Source organism: Vespula pensylvanica, chromosome 25 (assembly GCF_014466175.1).
Source record: "Vespula pensylvanica isolate Volc-1 chromosome 25, ASM1446617v1, whole genome shotgun sequence".
Classification (NCBI taxonomy): domain Eukaryota; kingdom Metazoa; phylum Arthropoda; class Insecta; order Hymenoptera; family Vespidae; genus Vespula; species Vespula pensylvanica.
Window position 1 is genome coordinate 1,366,111 of NC_057709.1, and position 27,375 is coordinate 1,393,485.

The 27,375-nt window shown below is 24.4% G+C and overlaps 1 protein-coding gene across 4 annotated transcripts in view; it reads right to left on the reverse strand.

The window, feature by feature from the left end:
• Window positions 1-27,375, reverse strand: part of LOC122637351 (A disintegrin and metalloproteinase with thrombospondin motifs 8) — a 68,265-nt gene that overhangs the window by 31,627 nt on the left and 9,263 nt on the right. The window lies entirely within an intron of this gene.

Below are 27,375 nucleotides of genomic sequence, written 5' to 3' on the forward strand. Positions count from 1 at the left end.
ATAATAATAATAATTAATAATATATTATATATATAATTATTATATATAATTTTCTAAATTAATATATATTATTATATTAATTGAATTAATAATATATATATATATATATATATATATATAATAAGAAAAAAAAGAAGAAGAAAAAAGGAATAAAAAAAGAAAATTTATATACAAATCTTTATATAAGACAAAAAAAGAAACACAACAAGAACATTTATATAAAACTTGAAACATGATTTTACACGATTTTATTGATTACATAGATTTATTATAAATGCTCTGAAATAAATTATAATATAAAGACGATCCTGACGAATCGTGGAATTTATCTGCGTTGTTAATAAATATTGCGAGGAACAAAATAAGAGGTAGGAGAAAAAAAGAACGGAGAAAGAAAAAATAAAATAAAATAAAATTACTGTGAATATCAGTTGAGTCGTTACAAGAAGAAAAATGGCTTCCGTTTGAGTCGATCGTATTCCTTGAAGGATCAGTTAGATCTACGTCGATCGCAGTCTTAACATTAACATGATGATTATCAATGTAAATGACATTCGTCTTTTGCGATATTAACGTATATCTATTCGGCTTTTACGTATTCCACTCGGTTAATTAATTATTATTAAAGGTTCCAGTATTTCAAGTTTCGATTAAATATCACGGATACAAAATTATATTAAACATTTCTTTCTTCTATATATATATATATATATATATATATATATATATTTTTTTTCTTACAATAATTTCATGACCTTGAATTATTTTCTTTTTCTTTCTTCTTTTTTTTCCTTCTCTTTTCTTTTTCTTTTTATTTTTTTTTAATTACAAATACGAAAAAAGTATATATTATGTATATAATATTTTTAACAAATAAAATTATAATATATATATATATATTTGTATATATAATTTCAAATAATATTTTATTTATTTGTTATATAAAAAAATTCAGATAAAATATATCGAATAATCGAATATTTAGATCACATGATAATTCATCAATTCGAAAAATGAAAAAACAGATTAAAAAAAAAAAGAGATAAGAAAAAGAATTATACAAAAAAGAAGATTGTATTGAAAGAAAAAAAAAAAAGAAAAAAAAAACTGATGAAAAACTCTCATCTCCTTTCGAAAATCAACGAAAAAAGAAAGAAAAGAAAACAAAGAAAAAAAACGGAGAGATGATGGTAAAGATAATTATCAAAAAAAAATAAAAAAATAAAAAAATAAAAAAAAATAAAAAATAAAAAAAGCCGTATTTAAAAGAACTCTATATTTTAAACCTGTGCTAGGTTACTAATATTACGAAGAAGATCTTACAAATGAGTTTGTTACAAATTTGGTCCGACCTCGATTCTACGGCCATATTGTCGGCCATGAAAAAAGAAAAAAAGAAAAAAGAAAGATCAACTTCAGAGAAATGTAAAATAATTATTAGTTCGTTGACATGATGAAACATGAGTTCACCCGTTATGGGTAATGTTTATAGAAAATATGTAAGGGGTTGGTGAAGGATTTGTGGTCGGGGGAGGGTTCAACGAATGTTCAAAAGAAATGGGACAAATTTTCTATAAATAGGAACGAGTTAGAACGAACGATGTTCTCTCATTTTCAAATGTCGAATATTTTATTTTTTATTTTCTCTCTTTTTTTTTTTTAATTTTCAATTTCAATTCTTCGATTTGCACTAAACTAATCCATCTGGAAATTGTTTTTTTATTTTCTTTTTCCTTTTTTTTTTTTTTTCTTTCTTTATACATACACATAATTTCACGCGGATTATTTTTTATGAGAAATATTTTCTTTTTTTATTGGATTGATTTTTTTTTCTCTTTCTTTTTTGCTCTATTTTTTTTTTTTATTTTCTTTTCTTCTTCTTTTTTTTTTCTTCTTAATCTCTACTTGTTCGTTTGAATTCGATTTATATACTTGAACTTGAATTCGATATATATACTTATTATGATTTTTGTTATGTCACGTATGAATTGTGTTTTTATATTTGATTCTTTTTTTCTTTTCGTATTTTTTTTTTCTTTTTTTTTGCGTTTTCTTTATAATCACAACTCTTCAATTTAAATTTTACAAACCGCAGATTTTCTTTCTTCTTTCTTTTTCTCTTTTGAAACGATCGTTATTACGGCACATTATCGTGCGATTTATTTTCGATGTGAATTTTTCTAATTAATTTTTTTTTTTCTATTTCCTTTTCTCTTTTTTTACAATAACGAATTGTCTCAGTGATGTTAATTTCATCTCAATGAATATTTATTCGATTCGAATCTGACATTCGAATCTAAATTCTTTACTTTTGTTTATTGATAATTATCCTAATTATTACTATTTTCATTTTATTCGTAATTACTTCTAATTATATTTTCTTTTTATTTATAATTATCTCGATATTTACAATATTTATTATTTTTCAAAAATTGAAAAGTTTTGTAGGATACACAAACGATTTTACATAAACAATGTATATGTGCATACACATACACATACACATACACATACACATACACATGTGTGCATATACATATATGTATCTTTGTTTGCTTTTTATATATATCTTGTATATGTAAGTGAGTGATTCTGTATGTACGTTTTTGCACGGATGAGTAAATGTATGTATGTATGTGTGTTTTGAATGCGTGAGTAAATGTATGTGTGTGTTATATGTATGAGTGGATGAGTATGTATCTTTATATGCGTCTATCTTTGTGTATATGAGTGTTTACGTGTGTGAATGCTCGTGTTATACACAACGAAAGAAACATGAAAGCGAAGTTACGGAAATATTCTCATTAAAAAGGAAATCCATTGCCAACAGGTTGTTTCACTTTCGTTCTTCCTATGGCAAAAAAAAAGAAAAGAAAAAGAAGTAGAAATTATTGAAGAAACCAAGAGAGAGAGAGAGAGAGAGAGAGAGAGAGAGAGAGAGAGAGAGAGAGAGAGAAAGAGAGAATCATGGTGTAACTTTGTAGCAGTTTCCTCTCGTCGAATTGCATTTCGTAAGAAAATGCAAGCAGAAAACTTGAAAGTATTGAAAATTAAAAGTATAAGTGACTTGAATTAAATAGATAAAAAATAAAAAAAGAAATGAAAAAAGAAGCAAAAAATGAAAAAGTGGAAAGAGAAAAATAATTAATAATTAATTAATTATTAAAAGTTTATTTTAATTTTTAATTTAATGTGAAAAATTGGATTTGCGAATGCTTAAATCTTTTTATGATTATTAATATTAATAGTTTTTTTTTTCATTTATACGTTTGAACGTATATTCAGATGTGCTTGTTATATATAGATAATATGTAATATTAATAAGTAGATTATTAATAATAATTAATAAATTTATTTTAATTTATTCTATATATATATGTATTTATTTATTTATTTATAAATATATTTTCTAGTATTTTATATATTTTATTTTAATTTAATGATATTTAATATTATATTTATGTATGTATATATATATATATATTTGTTTTATTTCTTTTTTAATTAATATTTATCATTATGTTTATATATATATATAAATAATTTTTATTTAATTTGATTGATATAAATAATTAAAAATATTTATTAAATAAACTTATTAATTATCATTCACAATCAAAAAAAATGTATTCTTTAGTTCATTTAGATTTTTTCAAGGCTATTAATGTTAATAATTATTTTTATCAGAATGACACATACATACAAACACACATTCCAAATTTCTTTTTAAATACGTACATATACACATTAAAAATTTTTTTAATTATTCAATCAACAATGAAGAAAAAAAATTTCCATCGAACGCTATACAATAATTGATATCAAATTTATACATAAGAAAAATAAAATGACAAATCAAGGACAACATTATCTCGAACGATAGATCGAACGAGATATCGAACGAAGGATATGTAATCTTATAGCTTGAATTTTATATATATATATATATATATATATATATATATATATATACATATAATATAAATATATACATCGATACAAACACTCTATAACATTTTTTTCTTTCTAAAGAAATAAAAAAGAACAAGGAAAGAAAAGAACAGAAAAAAAATTAAAAAAATTAAAGAAAAGAAAAAGAAAAGAAAAAAAAAAAAGGAATTAAATTGAATAGGAAGAAAAAAAAATGAAATATGATATCGATCGAAATGATCGATCGATCGATCTATCTATCATTGGCATATATTGTACAATGATAGAGAGTTTTACATTATTAATATTATTATTATTATTTTTTTCATTTTTTTCTTTATTTCTTTTTTATAAATACAAATGTGAGTCGTATGTATGATTATATTAGTATAATACGAATGTATTATACTAATATATTCTGTATAATGAATGACTCTTCAGATTTTTTTTATATACTTTTGTATTAATGTGTGTGTGTGTATGTGTGCGTGTGTGTGTGGATCTATGTTACGAATGACATGATAATATTAATTATTATAAATGTAGTATATAATATATGTAATTTATTATATATTATAGTAAATAGTATAAAAATTGTGTAATATATATATGTATGTATGTATGTATGTATATATAGTATATAATAATATAATTATTATATAGCAAATATATGATGTAACAAAATTTATAAATTACTTTATTTGTGAGATTTGAATTTATGTATATAGGAAATTAATTGTAATTTATTTATGAAATTGAATTTATTATGAAATTGTAAACAAAAATTTATAAATTAATCCATGTTTTATTTTAATTATTTATATATTGAGCTATCGTAAGAAATTAAATAATTGATAATTATATTATTTTATGAATAATATCAGATATATAAATATTAGAAAACATTAATATATATATATATATATATATATATATATATATATATGTATGTATGTAGATGTATATATTTATTTTGTATATCGTAAAACTATCATGTTAGATTCGTTAGATAACACGTACATCAAAATTATATATTAATGAATATATTATAAAATTAATAATATAATAATTAATTTATAACAATCATAAATTATATAATATACAATATATAATAAATTATAAATTAATAAATAATAATAATTAATGTATTAACCACAACTGATAAATTATAAACGAATATATAACAAATTCGAAAATATAATTAATAATAAATTATCAAATGTATTCCACATATTAATTAAAGAAAACAAATTATCCGAAATAATTTCGATTTTTCAAATCACCTACTTGAAGAAACATTTTAAATCCTTCTATAGAGCTTTCGTTTTCATTTTCCTTTTTTTTTTTTTTTATCAACGTTGCATCGAAAATGTCCGATTGATGAAGAAAGATAAAGAGAATAAAAGAAATAAAATAAAAATAAAAAAATAAGAAAAAAATAAAAATAAATAAAAAGAATAAAAAATGGGAATCCTTGACGAAGATCAACGTGTTTCATTTGTCGAATATAGATAATTGACAAGGAAGGTATGGTCATGTTAAACGAGGACAGGTATGTACACACCAATGACGTGGCCCTGAATAATAAAGGAAAGATACAGGAAGGAATACGATCGATCGAGATCCTTACTAACGTTCGTTGAATCTGAGATTCTTTCGTGTGTCTCTTTTTCTCTTTTTCTTTTTTTTTTAATTTTTTTCTATCTTCTTCTTTTTTTTTGCTTCTCATCGAACACGTCGCAGCATGATATAATATCGATTGTAAGTAAGTACGTCCTCGAGATCAAACGTGGATTCTATTCTCGATATGTGTATATGTGTGTGGTCAATTCAATACACTTCCTGATTAATATCTGGTTTCGAAAATATTTTAGAAACTCTTTCATCCGTATTCCTCTCCTCCTCACTCTTTAAGAATTATATTTCAAAAAAACAAAAAAAGAAAAAGACATGATTATACGTTTCATTTTTTTTTCTATGTTAAGAAAAATTAAAAAAGAAAAGACTAACGTTTCATATTCGGTTCGAAAAAGGCGGGTCAAAAGTTATCAGATGGGCCAGAACTTATTAGACGATTAAAAAAATATACTCATTCGTTTCGAAACTCGTTAGATCGGTTTTTGTTTTGGGATTGTAAAATTACGTGTTTGGTTGAATCGAAATATTGATCGTAACAAGCGTAACGTCAATTCGTTTTTTTTTAATTGATTTTTCAAATCACCTAATAAATTTTAGCCCACCTAATAACTCTTGGCTCGTCACCATCTTTTTTGTTTTTGTTTCTTTTTATTTTTTATTTTTTCATCTTGAACATAACCTCAAATTAAATATTCAAACGATTGAATTTGGAGCGAGATTACGTGACATATTTATATTTACTTATGTTCGCATTTCATGGGGGATAAAATATTACGATATGGTGTAATAATACAACGGAAATCTAAATGACTCGGAGATAAAAGCGTAATCGTCTATGAAATGTAACCTTGAAAACACTCACTCTCTTTCTTTCTTTCTCACTCTCACTTGAAGTGATAGTAAAACTGTCGGTGACAATGTACACACACACATATATATACACACATATACACATGTATACACACGCAACAAGAGTATTAAGAATAAATATGTATCCTCAAGTGTGACAGATAATTTAGATATAAAGAATATGGCGGATGTAGATAAGAAAAAAATGGCGGATGCGTAGGAGTGAACAAAAAAATGGCGAATGCGTAGGAATAAAAAAAATGGCGAACGCGTAGGAGTGGAAAAAAATGGCGCACCCCATGTATGAAAAAAAAAAAGTGGCGAATGCGTACGTGTGAAACAAAAATGAGAGACGTAAGTGTTTAAAAAAAATTTTGGACACGTAGATATGAAAAAAAATGGCGGACGTAGACGTGAAAAAAAATAGTAGACGCGTAGGTACGAAAAAAAAATGCTGGTCGCGTAGGAATGAAAAAGATGGCGAACCCGTAGGTGCGAAAAAAATGGCTGATGTATGTATGTATAAAAAAATGGCGGATTTAAATATATATATATATATATATATATATATATATATATATAAAAGATCTGATTACAATTTTTCTAATTCGTTTCTAATATGTTTTATTGATAATTGTTTTTAAAAAATGTAGAAATAGAAAAATGTTTGGGTTAATGTGTGATTTAAAAAAAAGATGGATGATTTAAAAAAAAAGAAAAAATAATAAAAGTAAAGAAACATGGCATGTTCGAAATGAGAAAAAAGAAAAATAAAAAAAGGTCGATTAAAAGTCGTTCAAATTCGTTTCTAATGTATTTACGGAAAGTTATCTTGAGGAAATGCAGAAATGAAATGATACATTATTCATATATGTATCTATGGAGGTATTGTATTCTATGAATGTATAAAGTATAAAGATCCTCGAGAGTGACCTTGACGACGATCGTTCCGAGGCTTTTAAGTTCTAAGTATGTAAATATTAGAATTAATGTTGTAGCAATCATGGCGTTTTATTTATAAAAAAAAAAATCCATTTTTCTTCTTTTTTCTTTTCAAATTTTTTTTCATATTCTTTAATAAATTTATTTATATTTCTTATTTATCAAAAGGTACGTTTACAAATTTTTTTTTTATTATTTTTTTTAATTAAAAAATTTTTCTTACTGAAAAATAATTTGTCGCTTTAATTGACTTTACATTGAATTTCAATTATTTACAATTGCATTTTACATTTGTCTTTTGTAACCAATTGTTACATTGATATTTAATATTGCAACAGCATGTATATTACAAAATTTCTGAAAAATCTTTTTCACGATGATTTTCAAACGAAAAATCTTTGTTATCGACAAAATTTGAAATTGAATTCATATTTCGTTCCGCATTGAAATTATATTTTAATAACGTATACGATGATAAGTTTATTAATTTTATGAAACGTTACATTGTATTACATCAAATATTGATGTAATAAAACTACTATGACGTAAATTAGATCGAAAGGTTTCTAAAAAAAGAAAAAATAATAAAATTTTACACAATACGATAATAAAGGAAAGTGATCATTACGATAATCTCTAATCTCGATCGGATCTAACGTAAATCGATCACTGATCCGTAGTAGATCGTTCAAGGTAGTCAACTAGTGTAAAAGTCGTCCATTGAAAATAGATTCGTACGAATATAGAAACTACTGTGGTTAGTTAGTTAGTTGGTTAAATATCTTTCTAATAAATTTCTAAAATTTCTTCTAAAAATTTTCGTGAAGAAGATAATAACACTTTATCTTTCTTTTCCACGAATATCAATAACAGAATAATTAAAAAAGAAAGAAAAAAGAAAAAAGAGAAAAAACAAAATGGCGAACACACGAAAATCGATATTGCAAGTGTTTTATATCGATGTATATATATATGTAAGATAGAAATAGACGGACAATTCTGTTTATAAACAATTATAAAATTAATAATAAATAATAATGATAGATGAGTAACGTTTGATAGATATTAAAATCTATTTAATATCGTTAGAAACGTTGGATAAACAACTACGACCTTTCTCCGATAATATATGCCAGAAAAATATGGCGGATATCGATGATTACCTAGACGAATGTTTTTTTCATGAATACGTGTATATATGTATATATGTATATGTGTGTGTATGCATTGCTGTGTTTGTTCGTACAAGTAACATATGTAAATAATATATAACACGTGTAGAAAATTTTTGTTGTCATTTTGAAAAATATTTTATCAAATATAGATTTAGTTGGATTTAGTATGGTATTTACAAATAATAATTAATTAATTAATTAATTAAATAATTGATCATTTAAAAAAAAAAGAATACAGAGTTATAGATAGATATATACCTAATTGTATACACATATATTTTATATATCTATATATTTAAATGTATATTTATAATAATATATATATATATATTAATAACAAAGATAACGATATTAACATATACACACACGCACACACATACATATATATGTACATGTAATTGAAAAAACATTATATATAAAATAAATAAGAAACAATGACACAAATAATTACCCCCAAAATTATAATGTATTTACAATAATTAATAAAAAATAATATCAAAATCAAAATCAAAATCAAAATTAAAATCAAAACGAAAGCCGAAGTCATAAAATCATAATGAAAAAGTAAAATCAATATCAAAATCAAAATCAACACCTAAATCAAAATTAAAATTAAAATCAAAATTACAATTACAAAATTCAACGAATAAACAATAGGTGTAGTTATCGACGAATGATATCAGAACGTACACGTGTGAGTACACTCCCGTGTACACTTGCGTATGTATATTATGTGTGTTATTGCGTATGATATTGCTATTATATATACATATGCGTATGTGTGTGATAGTGTATATTTTTAAATAAGAAAGAAAGAGACAGAAAGAAAGAATTCTCAATGAATTTAGTGATTATACCTTCAGGAAAATTTGCAAGTACATATATACCATTGAAACCGGTTACCTAGAAAATGAGAGAGAGAGAGAGAGAGAGAGAGAGAGAGAGAGAGAGAGAGAGAGAGAGAGAGAGAGAGAGAGAGAGAGAGAGAGAAAGAGAGAGGGAGAGAGATAGACAAATAGACAGATAGATAGATAGATATAAAGAGAAAGAGAGAGAAAGATATATAAACAGATAGATAAATAGACAGATACATAAAGAGAAAGAGAGGAGAGAGTATAACCAAAGTGTTTAGTCATACATATTTTAACGAAATATGATAATTATTTTGTTGGTAGCGTTTTACGATCGTCTGGTCACAAGCTTCTTCTATTTTATATTTTTTCTTTCTTTATTTTTTCTCTTTCCTTTTTATTTTCCTCTTTTCTCTCTCTTTTTTTCTCCTTTTCTCTCAAATAAAGAATAAATCGTATCCATTTCCGATGATTCCGATAAAAGTTCTTTCCTTTAAACGCTTATATTTTTAATTGGATTGTAAATTTAAAAGGGAAGAAAAAGAAAGAAAGAAAAAAAAAAGTAAAAAGAAAAGGTGTACTGTCAAGGACAAGATCAGGATACATTTTACTTTCTTCTTTTCTTTCCTTTTCTTTCTATCTTTTTTTCTTTTTTTTTTATTAATATCGTAAGTAATCGAAAATACGTCTATAGTAATAATATTGATGATAATAATATTGTTATGGTTATTGAGATAAATTTTTTTGTCATTATCAGATAAATAATATTAATTATGATTCATTGAAAAATATATGTACGTGTGTGCGTTAATAATTTAATGCAATTAACAACAGACATATATATTTTCATGTTTTTATTATACAATATTATTAATTAATTTAAAGTATTATAAATATATACATTTAGATTATATATAATTATATTATATTATAATTATTATTATGATTAATATATATATATCAAAATTTATATCAATGGTATATAATAATTATTATAATATAATTAGAAATTATAAAGATAGTATATCCATTAATAATTTCATATTATATATATATATATATATAATATGCATGCATACATTCAGGTACATATTTATCCTTATTTGAAAAAAGTTAATTATAATTAGTAATTAAAATATTAATTAACTTCTGTATATATATAGTTATATATAAATATAGATGAATTAATAAATTAATTATATGTTATATAAATAATACCTATATATATATATAGTAAAATTATTATACAATATAATAGAAATATATATATATATGTATATGTATACATACATATATACATACATATATATATATGTGTGTGTATATTTCGCTGGTAGCAAGTTTTATAAATTTTTGTCTCGAAGAAACGTTTTGTCACGTCACTTCGACCGTCTCGTCTTTTAAAACCTGAATTTCAAGCATGTATACCTCCATCCTATCCCCACTCTCAATTATCACTCTCTCCCTCTCTCTCTCTCTCTCTATCATACTGTTTCTCTTTTCTTTTCCATTAGTCATTTTATTCGTCAAAACAAGATTCGATGTCACGCACGTGTCGCGAGTAGCTAACTATGAAATTTAAATGAAAAACTACTGCATTTATTTTTATTTCGAGACCATATATAATTATTTCTTTCTTTCTATATACATACATACATATATATATGTATATATATATGTTTATATATTATTATTATCATTATTAAATATAATTATTGATATATATATATATGTGTGTATATGTGTATGTGTGTGTGTGTATATGTAGAATGAATTCTTTATATGTGTATATATATATATATATATATATATATATATATATTACAATCAACTTTTGTATATTAATATATTTAATATATTACACATAAACACACATTCATATATACATAAAGACAGAATGAGAGAGTGAGAGAGAACAAATATAACGATAAGAAATAATAATTATATATTATTATATACATTTAAATATATACTTATATATACATACATATGTTTGTGTATATATATTTTATTAAAACTTATTAAAAACCGAATTGACTAGTACAAACAAGAAAAAAATGGCGACGCCAAAAGAAACATTAAAATGTTAAATAAAAAAATCATAATGAAATTCTTCTCTAATATATGTATGTATGTATGTACATATAGTATATAAGTATATTATGATGTTTATGACAGTTACCGTGATAAGTTAGTCTCCTTGACGATGCAATTTTCAGATTCTTGTTGTCGAACCTTTAACCAAGCACATTCTGTCAAGGAGTACGGAAATCGTTTCGGCCATGATGATATTATACTTCACGTTGTCCGCCATTTAAAACATTACATATGTCGAGTATACATATATATATATATACATAAATACATACATTCATCATATATAAGTACATACACACATACACGTACTCATACATACATTCATAAGGTAATTATAATTAAATTATAATTAAATTATATATTAATATATAATTTAATTAGTTGATATATTATATGTATGTATATATATATAAATATATATTTTTTTTATTCTGTTAAGTGTCTAAAATAAATTTTTAAATACATCTGACATTATTATTATTATTATTATTATTATTATTATTATTATTATTGTTGTTGTTGTTGTTGTTGTTGTTGTTGTTGTTGTTGTTGTTGTTGTTGTTAGTTTTCTCAATTATTATTTCGCATACTTTTTATTTTCACTTCTTTTTAGAAATTACTTTTGTAAATATTTTAATAATTTCTTGTTAATATTATAAAATAATAATAATAATAATAATAATAATAATAATAATAATAATAATAATAATAATAATAATAATAATAATGATAACAATAATAATAATAAGTAATAATAAATTTTTCTTTTTTCATTGAAAAATATAATTCCAATTAAAAAAGAAACAAAAAGAAAGTAATAAAATAGACCATTTCTGATTTTTTGAAAATAATTTCTATTCTTTTATATTTTAGTGTATAGAGCCAGTGAAAAAGTCACTAGATGTGAACCAATAATTATCACATGATTTGAATAATTAATTGCTCACTATCCAGACTCGTTAACTAATTTTTTTAACTTAACTAGGTTAACTAATCGTTTTCTTACGTATCATAAAATTACAAAATTGAATTATGACGAATATTCGAATGATCGTATCGATTATGAAAATTATCGATTTATCGATTAGATATGTAATAGGTTTTTCAAATCAAACTGAAATAAAATTGTATCCGATCTGTTCAACATAGAGCACTAAAAGAAAAACAAAAAAAGAAAAGACAAAAGAATTAAGAATTAAGAAAAAAAAGGACGGAAATGAACAAAAGAAAAGAAAAGGAAATAAAAAAAAGAAAAAAGTGAAGATTTATTTAAAAATAATGATCGAGTGTCAAAAGAATACCAATATAAATGTATAAAAAAAAAAAAAAGATTTTTTTTTTTTTTCTTTTCGACAGTATAATCTTAATTTATTTCGTATAGTCACGTCGTTTACTCGTCTTTCAAAAACGTTTTCAACAGAAATTCTGAGATACAATCAGATTCGTAGAACTCATTCGTTTCGTAGAATGAATTTTTAACAATTCTTTTTCCTTTTTTTCTTTTTTTCTTTCTTACTCTCTTTCTCTCTCTCTCTCTCTCTCTCTCTCTCTTTCTTTCTTTCCTCCGATTTTTTCTTATTCTCTCTTTTTCACGAAGACAGACGAATAATTAAATTATCGTGGATACCCGTGAAAACGAAAATTTACTGGTGTACGTAAAAAATGAAAAGAACGATTTCAATATTTTCATCAAAAAAAAAAAAAAAAAAAAAAAAAGTAAAAGAAAAGAAGAAAGAAGAAAATTAAAAAAATGAAATAACATAAAACGAGAATAAATCGTTTTTTTTTTCAAAAACGATAACGATAATAATAATAATATCAATAATAATAATAATAATGATAATAATAATAATAATAATAATAACAATAATAATTATTATTATTATAATGATGAAAATATTAATAATAATATCGCATTTCTTTTACACATCATTCATATCATTCCTATCGTAATAAAAAACGAAAGAAGAAGTCGTTGACAAATAATTATGTGTTCGTATAAAAAAAAGAAAAAAGAGAGAAAAAAAGAACAGAAAAACAAAAAAAAAAGAGAGAAAGAAAAGAATGGAAAAAAAATCAAATCGAAACGTTTAGGCTAGTCATTGACTAATAAGGTTCATGGCCGAATGTTTTTTCCGTTCGAGGATTATTGGTATTTAAAAACGTCCTCTCTCTTTCTCTCTCTCTCTCTCTTTTTCTCTCTGTTTCGCTAATCGATGGTAAACTGTTCGTCGATGCGAGAAGAAGAAGAAGGAAAAAAAAAGAAAGAAGAAAAAGAATGATAGATAAATAAATAAAATAAAGTAGAAATAAAGAAGGAAAATGTCGGAGTTATAGGTTGCAGCATTTATGCCGGGCGAATAGTCGGTCCGCTTTAAAATAAATTATGCGAATTTATTGGTATAACGAGCTTTATGAGATAAGAATTTTCCATAATGAAAGACAAGACGTGATTCCCACGCGAGAATGGAATAATATGAAGGAAAAAGAGAGAGAGAGAGAGAGAAAGAGAGAATAAAGGTGCTGTTACGACATGCAAATAGAAAGAAAGAGAGAGAGAGAAAGAATAAAGGCTGTGTTACGACTCGAAGATAATACTATTTTTCAATAATTATATTTTATTAATCGATATTAACAAATGAAGAAAAAATTGTGAAAACTATTGTTAGAACACGTAAACGAAAAAAGAAAGAGAATAAAGGTGTTGTTACGACTTTCACAAAATTTATTATCATTTAATAATAATTATTTATGTTAATCAAAAATAGCGTATAAAGAAATAAAGAACATTTAAATAGAGAAAAAATAAAGGCGATGTTATGACTTGCAAAAATATTGTGTAATTACTTTTGACTAATCAATGCAGGCTAATGTAAATAATAAAAATACTATTAAAACACGTAAATAAAGAAAAAAATAAAGGCTCTGTTAAAACTTGTAAATGGAGAGAAACAGAGAAAAAGAATAAAGTTGCTGTTACGACTTGCAAATAGAAAAAGAGAGAGAGAATAAAGCCGCTGTTAATACAGACAAATAGAGAAAGAATAAAGTCGCTGTTACGACTTGCAAAATTATTATCCTCGAGCAATTATTTTTCTTTTATCAAAATTAATTCCTAATCGATTATCTTTCACTTTTACCATAATCTTCTTTTTTGAATTTAATACGCGATTTTTTGATTTTTTGAAAACATTCCTTCAATTTCAAAAAAAAAAAAAAAAGAGAAATGGAAAAAGATAAAAAGGATAATATAAAAAATAAATAAGATACGCACATATACACATACACATATGTATCATTATTATAAATATATAACATAATTATAGTGCACGTCCTTACTTAAATGACTTTTGCATGTTGCATAATCTATGCAACAATTATTAGATGTAACAGCAACCCTATAGTTAGTATGATCTACGAACTATGCGACAAGAAAATGAAGATGAAGATGAAATCAAATAGTCGACGATTAATCTTTGAAGTTTATTTGCGCAATCCTTGTGCGAAGACGATTATCGGCTGGTCGAGAAAAGGTTAGCCAACTTTCTAACACAAAATAGAGTCACGTGTACATCGAGTGTGTACACCGATCAGATCGAAACATCATAGAAATTGACGTTCTAACGATGTTAAAAGTTTAATTATACATACATTATCTTCTATCGATTACGTAATTTTTCATAGGTACTAATTTCTATTAATTGGACAAATAAATATTACGGACGTTAATTACGTCGTAATTATTACGTTGGATACGATCCTACGTTGTAATTTAAAATGAATATTTACGAATTTTTATTTTTAACTAAATTAATATTGAATTAATATCATTTCATTTCATTTATATTAATCAATGATTGTATTAAACAATGATTTCAGAATTAATTATTAATATAAAGTTATCTAAATGGCTTCGCACTTTATCGATCATATATTAATATAAAATAACTTAAAAGTAAAGATAAGTAGTCTTCTTTTTCGTTATATATAAAAACATTTCGTCGATTTTATCAGATTATTAATAATAAATTTTATTATTATTATTATTATAAAAATACGAACAAGAGAAACTATTTTGATAATAAACATATATCTGATATTAGTAATAAACGTTAACGTTAACATTATTATTAACGAATAAAAAATTATTAACGAATTGACTGATAATTTTCAAAAGAAAAGAACTAAAAAAAAAATAAAAACGAAACTCGCAATTGATAAGAGCCACTTGAATTTTTATACGAGTTAGACGCCATATTTCTTAATAAACTCATAATAATAATAATAATAATAATAATAATAATAATAATAATAATAATAGTAATAATAAATATTAACACAATTAAAAAAAGAAAAACAGAAAAGAAAAGAAATTCTTTTTTTCTTATATGTTCCAAAACAAACATCGAAAGGAGAAAAAGAAAAAGAAGAAACAAAATAATAATAATAATAATAATAATAATAATAATAATAATAATAATAATAAAAAGAAAAGAAACTCATAAATAAGAGACTCCATGACATTAATTCCCATATGATTAATATCAAACCCCGATCTACTACGTCTCCCTCCCCTCCTATCCGCCATTACAGTATACTCAAATCACACATTATATTTCAAAAATAAAAAATAATTATTTATGGTTATATTATGATACGATAAGTCTCATAGTAAATATAAATCAAATAACCTTTAACGATTCTATCGTTATCTTTTTTTAATTCTTTCAGAAACTCTCTCTTCTCTCTCTCTCTCTCTCTCTCTCTCTCTCTCTCTCTCTCTCTCTCTCTCTCGTACTATACTATATAATATATATATATATATATATATATATATATATCTTTCTCTCTTTGATAGTCCATTCAACGTGAATATCGGTTCAAGGAATCAACTTTGCGGTTAACGGAATAACCGTGTCGTGGTTTGTTGTGCGGTTCACTTATTGTTTAGGTTTAAGTTTACTTCGACCTTGACCCAATAACAAACTAGAACAATGATTCCACTGAAAAAGTAGGTCCTTATGAAAATTTCGAAATGTTCAATACGAACTTCGAAATTTCACTTCGACCGTGACTCGGGTCGGAAAGTGACATGAATGAGGCACTCTATCTCTGTCTCTCTCTCTCTCTCTCTCTCCCTCTCTCTCTTTATCTCTTTCTATTTCTGTTTTACTCTGTCTCTATATATGTGCGTTTGTTACGTGTTTACGTATGTATAGATACATATCTATACATTACGTGTGTGTATGTATGTGGCTTTATGGGGATATCATACTACACGACCATATATCGACATTTATATTATTTAAAATATAAATATTATATAAATATTATATTCTATATATATATTATATTATATTTTAATACAAATAATATGTTATTTATAATATAAATGTCTTCTTTTTTTTCTTAAATTATAATTTTTGTTTCAGAATTTTTTCTTTCGTTTTTCTTTTTCTTTTTTTTTTTTGGAAATCTTTTTTATTCAATTCAACCATCTTAACGGATTTCATTGAAAGCGAATAATGTATATAACTGTGAGTTATGAATTTGTTAATTTGAACACACGGTATATTTTTTATGACTCCATTTGTAATATAATGAATAATAAATGTATATATATGTATATACATGATTATAGATTAGAATTTTTTAATTGTACACTAAATATATATATCGTGTGATTTCATTGGCAAATAAGAAGTAATTATTATATAATTGGATACCCAATTAGATTTATTTTTTATTTATATCTTCTTTCTTTTTTTTCTATAAAATTTTCTTCTCTTTTATCGATTAATTATTTGAATTTCACACGTTGAACAGAACCAATTAAAAATAAATAAGAAAGAATAATTTCCGATCATACGGTCTTAATTTATTTTTTAATAATTGCTAATGTTAAATGTAATTTTTTTATAAATATATTTATTCATTTATGATTTATATTTTCAAACAATTTCTTTTCTTTTTATTTTTTCTTTTCTTTTATTTTTCAATAGATTTACTTGTTTATTAATATATTATTTTCTTATAATTTATTTATAGATATTTAATATGCGATATATTAATATGTAATTAATTATTATTTTTAGAATTATTATTTATCACAAAGTTATACGTATTTCGGAACTTATACGACAAAAGTTAGTATAGCCGCCATATTGGCTCATTTAAATGGATCACAGCGCGTCACCAACACGAACGATAGAGGTTCTCAACCTTGACCCGTATATATATAGTATATATACATATACGTGCTATATATATATATATATATATATATAGCATATATATATATACACACACATATATATGTATATACATAGATACCGTTAACTAAGAATTAATTAATCGAAACACTAGTGTGAATCTAATAAATTATATACCTTTTCATAAATATATATATATATATATATGTTTAAAGCATATATATGTATGTGTCTGTGTGTGTGTGTGTATAAGTATACACACACAGAGTAATTATGTCATAATTACATACATGTAATAATTAAAATAATTAATAAAATTAAATTATTATTATAATTAAATGAATATCGAAATGAAATATAAAGTTATGTAATATATATTAATTAAAAAAAAACAATTATATATATATTTTTTTTTCATTCTCCATAATCATTTCTAATGTAAAAATTAAATGATTTTGTAATAATTATGATTAATAAAATTAAATAACAATTATTACGAAATAATTATATACATATATATCTTTTTTTGTTTCAAATAATTTTTTATAGATTTTTATCCTTTTGAAGTTTGTTCCTTTCCTGTACTTTTTTTTTTTTTAAGAAAACGAAACGATCTTACATGCGATCAAGCGATTGTTGGATGATCGTCGGCATTAGAAGGGGTAGAGTGTTGTTCCCAGTTGTTTCGTACGCTGCTCGCGTACAAATGGTCGCCACCTCAAAGAGATCGCAGTCTGGTTGCTACGTGTCAAGGTCACTCGCGTTTTTCATCAACATATATCCGAAATAACAAACATAATGATATCGCGATAAGAAATCTTTATGTTCCTTCACATCTATCACAATATTAAAGTAAAAAGGGAAAAAAAATATTTCGAACGATTTGATTTAAAAAGAATTGACAAAAAAGAAGAAAAGAAAGGAGACCAAATTGTTTTTATACGGATCAAAAATTCATAGACGGTCAAAAAGTTTTTAAAACGTTTCAAAAATTAGTTACTTTATTCCGAAATATTTTAGGTTAGGTAGATTGGTCGTACAATTTTACAAAAAAAAGTGAATTTGATGTTCTATGATTTGTGAGAAAAAGTTAACCTAAAACGAGTAATTCATTTTATGAAATCAACTTACTAATTTTGACCAATCATAGAACTCTTGCTTATTTGTCTGGCATTATAAAACATTTGAATAACGATAGAACGGTATATCTAAGATTTAATTGCGTTAGATTGTATCTCTCTCCCTCTCTCTCTCTCTCTCTCTCTCTCTCTCTCTCTCTCTCTCTTTCTCTTTTTATATGTATATATACATATATACATATCTGTGAGAAATTAATTAATAACACTTTGTAAATTAACCTCGACGTAATATCTGCAGTGACATTGAGAGAATAAATGACTATATTAACGTGGTATATTTAACGAAAGAGAAAAAAAGAAATCGAGTAAGTACTTGAACTACTTGGAAAGTAAAGTTAGTATATTGTGTATATAGTGTATATATGGGGACTCATGAAAGAAGTTCTAAAGAGATTAAGGTTATGGTTGCATAACGGTGTTCTCCAATGACGAATAATTTATGTATGTGTGTCTTCTTTTTATGTTTAATAATTAATATATTACAATATTTAAACAATTAATTTATTAATTACCATAATATTTTTCTTTATCTTTTTCTATCTTACTCAGAGATATGGCTATAAATATAAAAGTAGATATATATGTATATGTACATTATACATATATATACGTATGTAGGTTTATATATATATATTTTTTTCTCATTTTATTGACATATATTGATAATTATAATAATTTAATAATAATTTATATTATTATTTAATAAAATTATTTATCTTATATAATTATTAATAATAATTTATACACATATACATTTTTTATTCATATATATTACATTATTTTATATATATATATATATTTATATATAATTATTTAATAAGAATTATTCAATTATATCTATTTTACTGATCATGGTGAATGAAGAAAGAAAAAATATATATGTATATATATATATATATATATAGGTATATAAAATTATTCAGTTTTATTAATTATCATAATTAACACATGATTATAAAACTTTTATCTACCCGTCAGATCATTGTGAATGAAAAAAAGATAAAAAAGAGAAACAAAAGAAAAAAGATACTCTTTCTTTTCTTTTCTTTTCTTTTCATCTCTTTTTTTTTTAAATATTCAACACTCTCAAGTAGAACTTATCGTTTCGTCGTATCAACAAAATTATGGTCGCGAATCACGTACTATGCGAAAATATTCTCCTTGCGCGTGCACTTGACACGGAAACGGATTTTAAAACGATTGCGTTGTAAGAAGATACAACGACGATGACGACAATAACAAAGATGATGAAGATGAAGATGATGATGACACGAGAATATTCGAATCTCTCTCCTTTGAATAAAGTTTCTTCATTAAATATTTAATTTTTCATTAGAAATTGGCAGCCATTTTTTATTCGGTCATATTCATTTAACTCTTTTTCTATCGAAAAAAAAAAAAAATAGAATTTTTATCTTTTTTCGATAATTCTTTTAATTATGATCTGTTTTTCTTTATATCTTTCTTTTCTTTTTTTTTCGTAAAGAATAAAGTTCAACACACATTCAGTTTGTTAAAGAAATTTTTTCGAAATTGCAATCAAACGGTTTTAATAGAGATTTTCTTCATTAAAAAGTGATATAATATAATTTTATTATACATTCTTTTTTATTAATAAAAAATATTTTATATATATATATTTTATGTTTTATATACGTGTGCGTGTGTGTGTGTGTGAGTATAATAAAAATAAACACGTTTTTAAAAAGAAGAAACGAAAAATTTGAGAATAAATTTTTTTCTTCTTTTTTCATATTTTTTTCTTATAAATGTCTTCTTTTTTTTCTTTTCTTTTCTTCATAAAATATTTTTATAACCTATCATAATCAGAAATAACGTTTAAAATGAAGGTTATTCGATTTTTCTAAGAATCGAAAATGGCGTCTTGAAATAGACAGATGCATACATACATACATATGTACATATATATATATATATATATATATATATATATATATATATATATACATATATACATAGACATATATGTATGTGTGTGTGTGTGTGTTTGTCTGTATATGTATATAAAGAAAGATAGAGATAAAAAGAAGGAATGAACAAGTTTAAATAGAAAAAAGAGAAAAAGACTTTTTAACACATTTTTTTCTCTTCTTTTTTGTTTCTCCCAATAAAACTTCTTCTCTTCTTTATTTTTCCTTTCTTCTCAGAAAAAAATTTCCATAACCTATCATAATTATAAAAAATGCATACAATAATGGAGATTGGATTTTTCGAAGAATAGAAAATGGTACTTCGAGACATATATATATATATATATATATATATATATATATTTATATATATATATAAAGAGAGAGAAAGATAGAGATAGAAAGAAGAAATAGACACGTTTAAAAAAAAAAAGAAACGAAAAAATTATTTAACGTATCCTATTTCTCTTCGCTTTTATTTTTCCCGACAACAATTTTCTTTCTCAAACAAAAATGTTCATAACCTATCATAACTATAAAAAACGCGCACAATAATGGCGATTTTCGATTTTTCCAAAATGGCTGCCCTCTATAGACACATATATACAGGGAAAGCAGAAACAGAGAAGGAACGAATACGTTTTAAATAGAAAAAGAAAAAAAAAAAAGAAAAGAAAAAGAAAAAGAAAAAGAAAAAGAAAGAAAAAGGAAAATAAAAGAGAAGAGAAAAAAAATGTAATCTGGGTGCGCCTGGCATTGTGTTTTGCCGGCATGCAAGCATTCGTCTCTACACCGGACTGACTTCTCTTTTTCTTATTCGATTGTAAATGCGACGAGAAGAAACGGGTAAAGGTAAATAAGTAAATACGAACTACGAGCTAGGATAGCCAGTTGGAACGTGCGATACCGTCGTATCCTATCCTATCGTATCAAATCGAGTCGAATGGAATCAAGTGGAATGGAATCGAATGGAATCGAATGGAATGGAATGGAATGGAATGGAATGGAATGGAATGGAATGGAATGGAACTGAACGGAATGGCAGGAGTGTTACAAAATATCAGCTTTCACCGTATCAACACAACACGAAGGCAAACGTAGCAAAAGCACGTTTGCAACGAAACGAGTTATTCGTCTCTCTCTCTCTTTCTCTCTCTCTCTCTTTCTCTCTGGTTCTTTAGTTCTCTGTCTCTGTCAGTCTCTCTGATTCTTTCTTTTTATTTCTCTCTGTCTCTTACTATCTATCTATCTATATATCTATCTATCTTGTTCGCACGCTATTTTCAGATTTCATCGTTCAGAATGTACTTCTCGGTTCTATCTTAAGATTATTCTTCTTTAAACGTTTGTATATATATGTATATTGTATATGTATGTATATGTATATATATATATATATATATATATATATATATATATGATATATATGTATATGAATGTGCATAACATGTGTATGTGCATGCATATGTGTACGTGTATGTGATAATTACGTTGTCTTTATATTTGTGTGTATATTTGTATCTTTGATTAGGTTTTTGTATAAGTTTCTTTTTGCATGTAAATTCTTTTATTCATAATAGAAGATTTTTCATAATTTTCGATCTTTTTCCTTTTCCTTTATCTTACGTTTTTAATTTTGTTTTTCTCAGGTTTTTATTGTTTCTTTTTTTCTTTCTTTATATATTTATATACATATACATATATATATATATATATATATATAAAATTGTCGTTATGTCTAAATGACAATTTTATAAATATAAGACGACGTAATTCCTCATTATTGAAAAATAAAAAAAAATTAATATGTATCACGAAAAAGAAACAGAAAAACATAGAGAGAGACAGAAAGAAACAGAAATTAAAAGAGACAGAGAAAGTGAAAGAGAGAGAGAGAGAGAGAGAGAGAGAGAGAGAGAGAGAGAGAGAAAGAGACTCGATCGATGAATTATTCGTAACCGTGCGATTACAAATTCAAATTCGAAAGTAGTTCGCGCGCTTTTAAAACGCTAATAATACACTTTTACTAATTGTCATTTATTTAGGTAAGTAGATCGAAGAGTTCGAAATTGTACATATTAATTATAACTTTTTATATTAAGTTAAACTTCTTTCATAGAATTTTTTATTATTTTTATTAATATGATTACGATTATGATTACGATTACGATGATTATGATGATGATGATTATTATTATTATAATTATAGTTATAATTATCATTATGATTACCATTATTATTATTTTTATCGTTGTTGTTGTTGTTGTTACTGTTATTGTTAAAATATAAAAAAAACTAAAAGCAATCGAAAGAAAGAAAAACGAAAAAAAAAAATCAGAAATAGTGAAATAAAAATTTTAACATACTCATGGTTAACCATAAATATTATTTTTTTTCGTTTTCTTTTATAAATTAACCATAAAAATTAAGATCATATATAAATACGTTAATAATAATAATAATAATAATAATAATAATAATAATAATAATAATAATAATAATAATAATAATAATGTTAATAATATAGAAACGTTAATATTTTCATGGCTAACCATAAATAACATTTCTTATGTATTTTTTTCTATTATCCACACAAATTAACCATAAAGACAAAAGCCATAAGAAAAAAGAAAGAAATAATAATATGTACTATAAAAATATTAATATTTTTATGGTTAATCATAAATAACATTTATTTTCCTTAATTATCCACGAAAATGAAAACCATAAGAATAAAAAAGATAGTAATATGTATTATAAAAATATCAATATTTTTATGGTTAACCATAAATTACGTACATTTTCCATTAATTCGCTATAAAAATAAAGCATAAAAATAAAACTCATAAAATAAAAGAAAAAAAACATAATAATAATATAACAACATCAATATTTTTATGGCTGACCATAAGTGACATTTATTTTCTTTAATTGTCAATAAACATAAAACATCATAAAAATGTTAATTATAAAAGTGAAAAGCATAAAAATTGAAATAATAATAATTGATCCAGTAACATCGTCAATATTATCATGGCTAACCTTAAATATCACTTATTTCCCTTAATTATCCATAAAAACAAAAAGAAATCCATAGAAACGGAAACCATAAAAATAGTAAAAAGAAAAAAAAAAAGATAATAATAAGTACAATAACGGTGTTAACATTTTCTATGGATAACCATAAACGAAATTAATTTTCTACTTTAATAATCCACAAAAATGAAGATTGATGAATGAAAACGAAAACGAAAATGAAAAAGAAATGGAAAAGGAAAAAGAAAAAAAAAACAAAAGAAAGCAATAATGATAATGCGGAAATGCGAATCATGATCGTAAATAACAATAAATAACATTAGTGTTAACATTTAATTGCAACGAAACCGATATCGATATTACCTACGAGTTTAAAAAGTAGGAATTCTCGATTTATTCGTTTCTAATGGCGTGACTCGATAGATAACGATCTTGACGGTACATTGCTAGGCTGCTGCAACGCTGAAGGGTTAACTTTCAATCGGTAATATAGGTGACGTTACACACGTGCACGGGATAATTCCCTAATCGTTTCGAATGGAAAGAGAAAGAGAGAGAAAGAGAGAGAGAGAGAGAGAGAGAGAGAGAGAGAGAGAGACAAAGAGATAGACAGAGTATGAGATAGAAAGAAAGAGATAGATAAAGATAAACGGAGTATGAAGTCAAAAGAGAGAGATAGAGTATGAAGTAGAAAGAGAAAGAGAGAGATAGAATAAAACAGATAGATAGACAGTGTGAGAAAGAAAGACAAAGAGAGAGAAAGAGAGATAGGACTACTTTTAGAATGGTCGAGACAAAGATAGTGTTTGAGAGAGAGAGGAAAAGAGAGAGAGAAAGAGAGAGATAGAGATTGCTACTTTTAGAATGGCCGTTCCAAAGCCACCTACGTTCACGTGGTGGTCCACGTGAGATCAAACGAGGAGACTGGTGAGCTCAATGCTACAGGATTGAAAGTAACTCTTTTTTTCTTTCTTTATCTTTTCTTTTTCTTTTCTTTTATTATTATTTTTCTATTTCTTTTCTTCTTCCTCTTTTCGATGTTTCTTTTTCTGTTTCTGATTGTTGTTGTTCTTCTTGTTCTTTTTTTTTTGTTTATTTGTTTAGATTGTTATATTACCAGCTATTAGTGTTTTTATTTTCTCGTTCTATTATGTTAGAAATTGTAATAGATGGATAAAGGATTAATATCTATATCTATATATATATATATAACGTTATCTTTGTCTTTCTTTTTTAACATTATTATATACGTATATATTACATTATTTTATATATATATAATAATGTAATACATATATATATATATACAATAACATAATATATATATATTATAAAATATAGAATAGAAATTATAAAACAGATATATACATATTTTTATACATATATTTTAGACGTATATCTCTATATACTATAAAGCAATATAATTTCAAGTAATATATATACGTACACATATAGATATAATACAGGATCTTATTGTTACGGACTGTACATACATAAGTGACAACCGGCACGAATGTCGAGAGTAGAAAATTGCCATAGTCTCTCTACGGTCTCGTTGTTGGTATCGAGTATGGATCAGCTGGGGACTGTAGTATATATATATATATATATATATATATATATGTATACGTGTATATGTACCAGGCTGCCGATCGTACGCTCGATGATTGCAAAAGTGAATTGACGATTTCTTGAACGTCGAAAGTCTTTCTCGATTTTACTTTTTTAGTACGAGACCACTCTCACCGTATTTAAAAACGAACTTTATATATACATATGTGTGTATGTGTGGGTATGTACGTATCCAACGATTTCATTTAGAAAGAAATTTTATGAGATTTATATATTTCATTGGTTTGATAATTATTATTGATAAGGATTCTAATAGAAGTTAGTAGTTATGTAAAACAGAGAAAGGAAGAAAAGAGAGAGAGAGAGAGAGAGAGAGATGTGTTTGCGTGTTTATATGTATGTATTTAATTTTTTATTTTTTCCTTTTTTCTTTTTCAGTTTTTTATATTTATTTCTTTTTTGTTTAATTTTTACATGATATTGATCGAATTAAATATCAATATATAAATGTTATATTGTTTATTATATTGTTTATTATTATTTAATATTATTATATATATACGTATTAAATATTATTATAAATATATATATATAGTTTTATCATATATAAATTATATAATATCATGGAAAAATATATTTCTGTGTATGTATGTGTATGCTCGTATTTGTGTGTGTGTTCATGAATTTTTTTTTTTTTTATTACATTATCCCGAGAAATTTATCATATTAATTATTTTTTCTTTTTTATACAATTATTTTGTTAAAGAGATTCTTTTCTTGTATTTAAATTAAAAAGAAAGAAAGAATAGATCGAACGATTTCATCCACAATGTTAATAATCGTATTAATTAAAAGTCGAATAACGACGTTACATAGATTTTCAAAATGATCTTGTTATTGATCCTAATGATATTTTTTTATATGCAATTATTTGCGAAAAACATTTCTCCTTTTTCTCGCTTTTTCTTTTTTCGTCGAAACAAATCGTAAAAATCTTTCATTCTTCGTTCATTTTTTATTTTTTAATTTATTTATTTATTATATTAATTTATTTATTATTTTACATTTATTTTGGTCCGTACATTTGTGAAGCGTATTAAAAGGCGCCATCATTTTTACGAGATATCGTTTAAAATTATAAATTAAATTTATTACTAAACTTACCATTGAATTAAATTAAACAAACTAATAAATTAAACTAAACAATGTGAGTACTCGTTTGATATCGTTACGATATTATTTACAAATTTTCGTTCGACGTAAGTATATCAATTTTCATTAAATAAAAAAAAAAAGAAAAAGAAAAAAGAAAGCCACGTTACAATGTCGATGTCACGACAATGGCGCCATCTACGAAATAACTACGTAATGGACGTTGCATTATCCCATTCCATTACGTTAAAACTATTGTTCGAAACACTTTTTTTTACATAACCAATAGAATCCGAATTATTTAGCTCATTATGTTGGATACGAAACGAGTCACCCTATATACACGATGTACATATGTGTAAGTAAATATGTGTATGAAGGATTAACTATGCGTTTAGGTTTACTTTCAACATGGAGAATACATATTCGTTAACTATGTTCGAAAGTTTTCGTTGAGAATAATACAGGAAAATACGTTCAACGACCGATCATCAATTTCGATGTGTACATTAATGGGAAAATAATAATAATAATAATCCATAATATAATCCTATGATGGATGCTCGAGAACGTGTGCGTTCGCCTACGCGCGATCATTAAGGTTTTTTTTTTTCTTTTCTTATATTTTTTTTTTCATTTATTTTATATATATATATATATATATATATATATATATATATATTACGATTTAATCGAAAGTTCATTTCCGGGAGATTCGATCATGCTTGAAAAATTTACGATCATTTCCTTGTTCCTTTTAACCTTTCAAATGAAAATAATATGGCGACCGAGAGATCTTTTTTTCTTTGTAAGCGTAAATTTAACGAAAAGAACAACGAGTAATTTAATTT